The sequence below is a fragment of the Nuphar pumila genome, chromosome 13 (assembly GCF_984573655.1).
Source record: "Nuphar pumila chromosome 13, dmNupPumi1.hap1.1, whole genome shotgun sequence".
Lineage (NCBI taxonomy): Eukaryota > Viridiplantae > Streptophyta > Magnoliopsida > Nymphaeales > Nymphaeaceae > Nuphar > Nuphar pumila.
The window spans coordinates 63571794-63583217 of record NC_143261.1 but is presented as its reverse complement, the minus strand read 5'-3'; positions in this window follow the sequence as shown (position 1 = coordinate 63583217).

Here is an 11424-nt window from a genome sequence, read left to right as displayed (position 1 = left end):
AGAGTCGCCGGATTCCGATCCGACTTGCCGGAGTGGTACAGCTCCGACCATAGGTCAAAACCAGAAAGTATAAAAGGAAAAAATAATTGCCTTACTGTCCTCTGTCACCCCATAAAATTTGGGAAATTTTTATGGAAATTTGATATCCTAAATCCCCTTTAGAATCAACATTTTAGGCAAAAATCACAAAATTTAGGGTTTTTATTTGAATTTTCATATTTAAAAATACAAAAAAAATTAGATTTTCGAGCTCCATTCTGTTTTTAGGGTTATTTTAGGTGTCCATACCAAATTTTGTTTAATTCCAAGTTCATTTGCTCCATGTGCTAGTTTATCTTTAAATTCAGAAGCGAAAATCAAGCGAAAATCAGGTTAAATTTAATATTTTATGATATTTTTGCCATTTTAGGGTTTTTATCATGTACATAAGCATGTAGAATCATATTAGGGTTAATTTCAATCTCATTTGCATTTCATATTTTTCAATTTTGCAAAATTTATTTCAGAAAACCCTGGTTTCAAGGCCATAGTCTTGTTATCGGGGGTATTTTGGTCATTTTGACCTAAATTTCGAAATTTCAATTTCTAATTCTCCAAAATTTCATGCATATCATCATATTTCATCATATTATGTTTGATTTATTTCATTTGATTTTCAAATTTTCAAAATTTACAAAAATTCTTTCAAAAAACCCTGATTTCAAGGTCATCAGGGGTATTTTGGTCATTTTGACCCCAATTTCGAATTTTGAAGTTTTTTTTCTAAATTTATTCATTATTTATTATGTTTGTATCAAAGGAGGTATGAATTTAGGTTTATATCTGAATAATATCCGATAATTTCCCATATTTTCGGATAAATTCAGAAAAATCTACATTTTTGTGCTAACATTGTTTTCTAGTTTTGCAGGAATATTCAAGAAGAAGAATTAGCCATTTTATTTCTTTATTTTATTCAATTCATTGTAAAAATCAATGTAATATTTGGAATAAGAGTTACATTTCTGCTTAGAATAGGGCTGCATTGCATATAGTTTAATTTATGCAAATTTTAATATGTGATGTATGATTCATGCACATTTATTTCAAAATCACTATGGTTGACATGAATGGCACGTGCACAAGCTCTTATGGAGTTTATAAACTCGGTGAGATTCGTATTTATGGTCATAGTCAGAATACGAAGAAAACCAAGATTTATGATCTTCATATTAGCCACATTCAGCCTACACACTTAGGCTAACTTCAAAAATGCACTGCATTTCTCAAAGTTTCAAAAGGATTTTCCAATTCCTCAATTGAAATTCTCTTTTCAAATTCATATTCATTCATTCATATCATTCAAATTGCATTATTTTCAAATTCATTTTCCAATTTCAATTTCAGAAAATTCAGTTTTCTCAAGAATTTCCAAGTCTTTCTCAGGATCTGATTTTCTTAAAATCCTAAGTTTTTCAAATGACATTTCAAAGCATTTCCCAAGTTCAAACCAAGATTTTCCAATGTTTTAAAATTCTCAAATTTCAAAGTCTCAAGTTTTTCAAAAAGATCGATTTCCTCATGATTTCCTATTTTCCTGAGAATCCAATTACTTGAGAATCTATTTTCCATTTCAAAAGTCATTTTCCAATGAATTTCTTAGATTTTCTCAGAATTCTCAACTCCATTTTCTCAGAAAAGCAATTCCAAATTTCAAAATCGATTTTCCAAAGTTTAAGTTTTACTAAGAATTCATTTTCCAATCAAATTTCTGATTCCCAATTAAATTCAATGATTTTCCCCGGGATTCAATTTCAAGTACTTTTTCAATCATTTTCCAGCATATTTCAATTTTCCAAAGCAAACATCATGTTTTTCAAACTTGCATTATTTTCAAAATTGCATAGCACAAGCCTGATTCTCTGTGCATTCTAGGAAAAATAGAGCATAATTTAGATATTTGAGTCAAAGTTAAGCACATAATTGATCCTTGGTTCAATTACCCCTGGTAAAGGCGCCAGGAACGGTTGAACCACGTACCGACAGGCGGATCCCATTCCACGGAATTTTTCCCGCAAATTTTCAAAACGGAGGCGAGTAATTTTCAAAACCATTTTCAAAACTTTGGTCGAGTTTGACTCGCAAAATTCGTTTCTCTCTCGCAAGGGAGGGGAAAAAATTTTGCGATGATAACAGGTTTGGCGACCGTGATGGGACCTGTCTTCGTCTGATCAATTTTGTGCTTTGACTTAGCTCAATTATCAAAATTATGTTCTATGGAATGTCAGCTTTAATTCCTGATATCATGTGAACCTAGGAGCCTAGACTTGAACCCAACTGACATGGGTTGCATATAGACTAGGCATGGTTTGGTAGGACCATATTGAGGAGAATTATGCATGCTCACTTAGACTTAGGTCTGAAATACAACACTCCTCAATCTAGGACTGGTATGAAAACAATGTTTGCTTCTTCAAAAGTTTTCGAAATTCTATCTCTTTAGGACTTAGAGCCCTCTGTTTGCCTGCATGTGATCATATTTCGAAAACCACCCCACCTATGTCTACCCGGTCTTCACGTTGCTGGGCTCTCTTCCAGAACCATAGTTCGGGATAGAGCCTCACAACTGGGCCACTTATTTGGGCTAACGCCCCCCTGCCACATACCAAGGGCCATAGTCCAACGTATATCGGTAGGCGCTCAAGGATGTTGGGAAAACACAAGCCTAGACCCGAAGATGAGTTTTATGCCACGTACATCGAGCCTCGGCTCAAGTATATCGGCATAGCATGATTGGACACAGTTGATCTGAGCCTAGAGTCAGGATTAGGGTCCTAAAGCTTTTTTCAAAATCAATGCATTTAGAGTTGGCATCTTAGGGATTGCTGTATGTGCATAATTGTTTGTAATTGAATGTATGATATTCATTTTCGCCTTATTTTCTCATATTTTTCCCAATTTTTCCAAAATACCAAACAATTTTCCAAAATACCTTATTTTTCATCTTTTATAAAATATCTCCTTTTTCTCAAAACCCTAGACGATTTTTTTCAAATTATCCACCTTTTCTTCAAAACTCCAGGAGATTTTCCATTCTTTCGTTCCTCTGGACTTCGAATTTCTAGTTCTTTATCCTGCCTGCAATTTTCAAAATTCTTGTATTTTTTTTCAAAGTCTAATTCCAATCTTCCTATCTTTCAGTCTAATGGCATTCAGTCAGTTCGACTCTGTCTTTCCTGAGGGTCACATCTCCTACGAGGTGCGACAAAGTCTTCCTGAGCATCGATCTCTTAGCACCAGACCCTTCTTCCCCCGGTGGTACTATGTCTGGTTCAAAAACTTCTCTCGTATGTTTCCGGACCACTTGAACGATTGCGGGTTGGAATTGACATCTGCAGTGGGGAAGTTGACAGTTAATGGCAATCTGATCCATGCACTGGCAAAGCGGTGGAATCCGCACACTTGCACATTCTGGTTCCCGTGGGGTGAGATGACACTACTGATGGATGGGTTTTCAGAGATTATGGGACTACCTGAGCCAGCCGGTCAGCCTGGAGATCCGTTAGAGCAACAGTTTCTAATTAATGTCAAGGGTCTGGACCCTAAGGATGTCGTGGCTCGCATGACAGGGCGTAAGTCTTGGCCACTGATTGAAGAAAATGAGAATGAGTACGTGAGCCTGATCGAGATCTATCAACAGTATGAGGCATTTGCAGAAGTCAGCTCATTATTTAGAACAGCTCGAGAAAGAAATCAGCATGCGATGGTTTTGTGCACTGAAGGGCTCGCCCTCTTCCCAAATATACATATGTGTATGGCAAGCAGTTCAAGCTACTTGGCCCATTTTCCTGTACCTACTACTATCCAGAGTGATGCGTCAGACAATTTTCTCAGAGACAGAAGCGCGTAGAAGCTCGGCTACTATCAGGGGTTATGCTAGAGTTCAACCTTGCATCAGCGCAGTGGTCTGAAACATGCCATTCTGCCAGATATGGCTGAGATTCTTTCATAATTCTCACTCTTTTCCTTGGTCCTCGTGACTCTGCTGATCGTTAAGAGTGGTGGCAGACTGTCTATATATTCCCTCTTTCCCAAGTTTTATTATTGATGCAATCATGTTTTCTTTTAATAAATAAAAATCTTGCAAATTCTTCAATTCTTGGTTTGACGACCTCGCCTAGGTAACAAGGCATGATTTTCAGTTGTTTATTTTCTTTGCAAAGGAATGACAACACAATTGTCGTAATCCCAGCGATGACTCAATCCCTAGTAATGAGATATTCTTTCAATTGTCTACCAAAATTCTCAGCAAATATCTTTCTTCCAGTCAAAATCTCTTTCGAAAGCTTAACCCTCAATCTTGCCCTGCAGAGAGCATTCGTGACATTCAATGGTTCAGACAAGGTCAGGGAAGAAAACTGCACCAGTTGAAGGCATCGTGTATTCAATCGCTTCAGAAAAAGAAATGGATTCACCCCGATCAGCTAAAAGTCAAGGACAACATGTGGAGGATGACATTGATCCTCAGATGTATACTACATTCAAGAAAATGATGACCAAAGTGCTGGCAGAGCAAGTTGAAGCCAGTGCCAAGCAGACTCAGATCAAACAGAAGGAGAGGGGTCATACAGCCAAGAATATGAAAATCAGTAAAAAGCAGAATCGCCATGGAGACATATCTGATGAGTCAGAATCAGCAGATGATACTGATAAAGAGTATGAAACTCATCAAGAATTTAGAAGGTCGACTCAGGGACAGGGGTCGGCTTATAAGTCCAGGAATCAGTCCGTTGACGACCCTACTCAGCCACAGATCAAAGACGTGATGAAAATGGTTAAGGACCTGCAAGCTCGGGATAAAGGCAAGAAGGTCTTCACAAGCGAGGATTTCTATGATGGTCTGGAAGGGGATGACAGCCTAGAAGATCTCCCCCGCAAATTTGTCAAATTTGATGGGACTGGCAATCCCAAGGCCCACCTGGCTATGTTCTTTGCAGAATGCAATAGATTCAAGAGAGATAATCGCGCGTTGTTTAGATGTTTTCCTCGCAGTCTAGAAGGCACTGCCGCCAAATGGTATTCAGAGCACATCAATCCCATTGAGTTGAAGGAGTTCGACAAGGTGGTCAATCTTTTTATTGAGCGATTTTTGTTCAACACAGAGGTGCTACCCACCCTGAATCACCTCTACAATCTGAAGCAGAAGAGCAGTGAAAAAGCCAGAGACTTCATCCACAGATGGAGATCCACCTACAATCAAATGAAGGATCCGATATCAGAAGGGCATGCATTGTCCGTCATCCTGAATAATTTTTCCCAACCTTTGAGAGGCCTGATCTCTACTTCCCCGGCACGATCTTTCATCGAATTGGTAGAACGAGCTGAATGGCTCGAGATGGGATTAGAGAATGGAGTGTATGAGAGCCTCACTCTCTCAAAAGGCAGCTCCGATACCAAGAAATCATGTGTCACATTCTCGGTGAATACCACAGGCAACAACAATGGTAAAAATAAAAGAGGTGGCAGAAAGAACCGCACTGGTGGATCAGGAAGCTCAAATCCTAGCAGAGATGATCATATAAAACAAGAGAACAGAATCAGCAGGTAGAATGACAACCTTCTCTCAAGCATCCAACTAGAATTAAAGCCCCAAGGGAGACCAAAGCATGACGGTTGGGGATACGATCGTAATTTTACTCCCTTAGAACAACCGCTCGAACAAGTTCTGAAATATATGATAACCAAAGGGGTGGTTAGACTCCCCAAGATAGCAGATCCTCCTGTAACCATGGGAAGGTTTAAAGATCAGTTCTGCCAGTTTCATCGGGCAATGGGTCACGATACCGAGCATTGCTTTGTCCTTAAAAATATTGTCCAAGACTGCATTGACAAGAATCTCCTTATTGAAGATGGGGAAAATACCAGTTGATTATCCTGATCAAATTTCCCAAGAAACTGACAATGCCAAGGCTATGTCATCTTTAATCATTTTGCTTTTGGACAATACAGACCCAGTTTTCTTACCAACTTGTTATTTCTTTTCAAGGATTGAATAAATTATCCATTTTCCTCATGAACTTGATATCATCTTTTATTCTTCTTCTCTGCAAAATGTTCTTTTATGAGGAATGACCTCTTCTGAGTCTCTTCTGAATCAACCAAAAGCCAGTTGCCGTGTCATTTTCAGAGAGCGCTCTTCGAACATCAATCATTTATCCATTTGTTCAAAATATTCTTCCCCCATTACACTGGGGCATTTTATTTTTTTTATTTTATCTACAAATACCCTGTATGCAGGCAGGATCAAACAAATCCCTCATTTTGCACGCATGTGCACCCATTTACATTCATTTGCATTTGCATGCATTCATTCGCATTCATCTGCATTCATCTTCATCAATTTGCATCGAACTCCCCTTTCAGGTTAAGGGATAAACCTGAACCTCGACATTTGAGGTATTCTTTCTTAGGACAAGGGATAATCCTGAGAAACTCATAGGAGCAACAAATGCTACTTGTGAGAATTCTTTTACAAGGTAAATAAATTTCCTCAAAATTTTCTCTATTTTTTATCAATACTTCCTCAAATTTTGTTTTCCTTCTATCTGTTTAAATTTTATTCTTTTTTCCGTTCAGGACAAGGGGTTAATCCTGAAAATTAGACCGCATACAGCCAAATGTGCTGGTCCATCTAAATCCTAGATCATAAATCATAAATCTTGTCATCCCTTCTAAATTCAAGTTTCAAGTATATCCTCAAAAATCTCTCTCTTCCCTTTCAGGTTAAGGGATAAACCTGAATCATTGTCTATTATATCCTAAATTCTCATCAAATCTTTTCTTATTTCCAAGCCTTCGGGTTACAATCTCATCAAAGTCTATCACTGTCAAGCCTTCGGGTTACAATTTCATCAATGTCTACCTTTTCACGCCTTTGGGTTACAAATTCATCAATATATATCAAAGTCCAAGCCTTCGGGTTACAATTTCATCAAATATCCATCATTCTCAAACCTTCGGGTCACAACTTATCAATGTCAATCATTCTTCCCTCAAAATCCTGCTTTCGAGCTGGTCGGTCAACAAATTCTGCTTTCGAGCTGGTCGGTCAACAAATCCTGCTTTCGAGCTGGTCGGTCAACAAATCCTGCTTTCTAGCTGGTCGGTCAACAAATTCTGCTTTCGAGCTGGTAAGTCAAATCAAATCCTGCTTTCGAGCTGGTCGGTCAACAAATCCTGCTTTCGAGCTGGTCGGTCAACAAATCCTGCTTTCGAGCTGGTAAATCAAAACAAATCCTGCTTTCGAGCTGGTAAATCAAAACAAATCCTGCTTTTGAGCTGGTCCGTCAAAACAAATCCTGCTTTCGAGCTGGTAAATCAAAACAAAACCTAACTTTCAAAGTTGATCTCTTACTAAAGTATTTTCAGGATTCAGTTTAGTCAAGGATGTGTTGCGTTGTGCTTCAAATACTCGCTTCCACAAAGGATTTCAAGAAAATTTTGCTAATTTGTCATTAAATATTTGTTGATTTCAAAATCTTTATTGCACAAAAACATTACCTCAGAATACCTTCAGTATTACTTCCGAAAGGACAAAGCTTTCGTGAAAAAAGATTTAAAATTCAGAATCTTTCTATTGGCCGACCAAAAGGATGAAGAATAAATCCTCGATATGGCCAGCAAAAGAAATTCAATGTTGTTGCAAAGCCATAAGTGATCGGTATTGATCGCAGTCAATGGCACATTTTTAAAGATCATTCTTGGAAAATAAAGCAGTCGAAATATCCTGGGTGATACAGAAAAATCCATTAAATCCCTATATCTCCTCAATCACCTAAGCTGCAATTAAATATCTGCAAAAGGGATCTCTCAATTGTTGTCAAGATGAAGGCGAATTAGGCGAGTAGACCCCCGGGGCCAAAGAAGATTTGAATCATCTCCAAGATGACGGAGTTTGTGATGGATCCTTCCAGGGAAAGTTCGGAGCACCGCCAAGGTGAAGGCGACTGCGATAAGCCTCCCGACAAACCCTAAAGGATATTTAATTTCTGCTATCATCAAAAGATTTCCAACCAAAGAGCCAATAACTGTCGATATAATCCCTGAGAGAAAAAGAAGGATCAGAACATCTCCAAGATGAAGGAGTTTGTGACGTACCCTTCCAAAAAAAAAGAGAGAGAAAAGTCAGGACATCTCCAAAATGAAGGATGATGTAATAAAATTCCCAAAAGCCCAAGAGAGCTCTAATTCTGCCAATAAAGAAAAAAAGTGGGCAGAAAGATCATCATGAGAAAAGAATCCCAGGATATCAGACTGCCAAATTTGCCAAAGAATCTTCTTTAATTTTGTGAAATTCTATTATCAATATTCTTTCACCAATTGCTCTCACAATATCAAGAATACTCTCTTTTCTGCTCATATCAAGGAAATTGATAGCTTCTTTGAAAGAAAGCCAATTGCAAGCAATTTGAATCTGAATCTTGATTCTACGGAGTTAAGCCCAATCGGAGGTAATACTTCAGGTAGAAAAGAGGAAAGATTTTTATACCAATATACATCAATTTCAAGCATTTTGAATCAACAAACAATTTTTAACATTTTGGCAATATTTTCTTACTATCTTGACATGAAGTGAAGAGCTCGATGTCCATCTTGACACATCCTGATATCACCTTTTACCTCCTTGAGAGAGTAACCTTTATCATCTTTCGCGTTGTCGAAAGAATTCATCTTTTGCGTTGTCAAAAGAATCTACTTGCTCCTTTGGATCGCTTTGTCATCTTTCGCGTTGTTGAAAGAATCACCTTGTTCCTTTGGATCGACTTGTTATCTTTCGCGTTGTCGAAAGAATTCATCTTTCGTGTTGTTGAAAGAATCACCTTATTCCTATTCAAGAAAATTGTCTTATTCACCATCCAACTTACCATTTCATTTCCCGCCCAATCAGGATAAGGGTACAAACCTAAGCCTCCTTTGATGAGGTATTTCATTTTCTGCCCAATCAGGATAAGGGTACAAACCTGAGCCTCCTTTGATGAGGTATTTCATTTTCTGCCAAATCAGGATAAGGGTACAAACCTGAGCCTCCTTTGATGAGGTATTTCATTTTCTGCCCAATCAGGATAAGGGTACAAACCTGAGCCTCCTTTGATGAGGTATTTCATTTTCTGCCCAATCAGGATAATGGTACAAACCTGAGCCTCCTTTGATGAGGTATTTCATTTTTTGCCCAATCAGGATAAGGGTACAAACCTGAGCCTCCTTTGATGAGGTATTTCATTTTCTGCCCAATCAGGATAAGGGTACAAACCTGAGCCTCCTTTGATGAGGTATTTCATTTTCTGCCCAATCAGGATAAGGGTACAAACCTGAGCCTCCTTTGATGAGGTATTTCATTTTCCGCCCAATCAGGATAAGGGTACAAACCTAAGCCTCCTTTAATGAGGTATTTCATTTTCCGCCCAATCAGGATAAGGGTACAAACCTGAGTCTCCTTTGATGAGGTATTTTATTTCCCGGTCAGGTTAAGGGTTAAACCTGAGCTTCGTTTCTACATGAGGTATTTTCCGTCCCATCCAGGTTAAGGGCAAAACCTGAATCTCACTTCTTTTGAGGTAAAATTTTTCTTCTTTATTCTCCATTTCATATCTACTATTTTCATCAGGGCCAAATCTCTTCATATCCAGTCAGATCCTTCTAACTGGGGCATTTTTATAGCCCAAATTTGGCGTGTTTTTCTTTGCCACTAAGCTCGTCTTCAAGCCGGCTTAGTAGCAAAGAGGGGCATCTGTAAACACCCCAAATTTTCCACATCCATTCTCGAACAATCCTCCTCAGGCAGTGCCAACCCTATTAGGTCAGTGTGGGAGTCAAACCCCGAGTCAGTTTCAGAAAATCACCATTTTACCCATTTTCACTAGGAAAATTACCATTTTACCCGTAGGTCATCCCGGACCCTAGTCAGTCGGAGTCAACATAGTTCACTGGTCAGTTCAGAACATTTAGAATATCAGTCATTCCAAGCTCATCTGATCTCATAGTGAGAAGACCATTTCCATTTCTGACCATTCCTGCCAAAATGGGATCATTTCTTCAGAAATGAGCTTATTTCTCACTCAAATCCAAGCCAATTGTCTCTGAGTTAGTCATTCATAGTTAGTCATACTCCCCAGAGTCTAACTTGAGCTCACCAGGAGTTCAAGCGCTCCAATTTCAGTTCAAAAGCCTTTCCAAGTGTCTAGGAGCCCATTTTAGTCCATTTCAGCTCTTTCAGCTGAAATTGAGCTGAGTTCAGCCAATTGAGCTAGTGTTCGAGCTTCGATTTTAGTTCATGTCAGTATTATTGACCTTTTTTTTAGCTCAAAGTTAGCTCAAGTTCGTAATTCACTTCACTCCAGTGACCATTCCGTACCATTTCTCTAAAAATGACAGCTTTTCTTGAAAATTCAGTCGGAAAGGTCAGTTGAGTCCCTGGTCAGTTCATTTGAGTTCTGAAACTCTAAAACTCAGCTCAATCCAGCTCATTTCAGTTTGATTCAGCTCAAACGCTAATTTTCAGTGTCACTCTAACCCAGTAGAGTTCAAAAACCATTTCTTCAATCATTTTGCAAATTTTATCAGTTTTTATACTTTTTAAACTGGTACAGCTGCCAATCTGGGTCTAACATCTAAAATTCTCCATTCAGGGTCTGCATTTCGCATGTCATTTCTCATCATTTCATATCATTTCTTAGCATTTCATAACATTTCATCACATTTCATTTCATTTTCGAAGTCCAGAACTCCAGTTTTATAAATTTCAATCCAGATTGAGTTTTAAAAGTTTTCAGAAATCAATTTCAAACCTCGGGTTTCCAAAATTGACATTTTTACCCCGGGAGTCTAAATTTGGAAATATTTTCTCAAGAAAAATAATCTGGATTTCTTTCAAAATCAAATTTTTAAGTTTTACACTGGATTTGCTTCAGAATGAGCTATTGATCTTCAAAATTTGAGCTCGTTTCAAAAACTGCCAAAAATAGCTCATTTTGAGGGAAGCATTTTCTCGAGAAAAACAATCTGGATTTCTTTCAAAATTACATTTTCAAATTCTACATTGGATTTGCTTCACAATAAGCTATTGAACTTCAAAATTTGAGCTCGTTTCAAAAACTGCCAAAAATAGCTCATTTTGTGGGAAGCATTTTCTCGAGAAAAACAATCTGGATTTCTTTCAAAATTACATTTTCAAATTCTACATTGGATTTGCTTCGCAACGGGGTATTGAACTTCAAAATCCGAGCTCGTTTCAAAAACTGCCAAAAATAGCTCGTTTTGTGGGAAGCATTTTCTCGAGAAAAACAATCTGGATTTCTTTCAAAATTACATTTTCAAATTCTACATTGGATTTGCTTTGCAACGGGGTATTGAACTTCAAAATCCGAGCTCGTTTCAAAAACTGAGAAA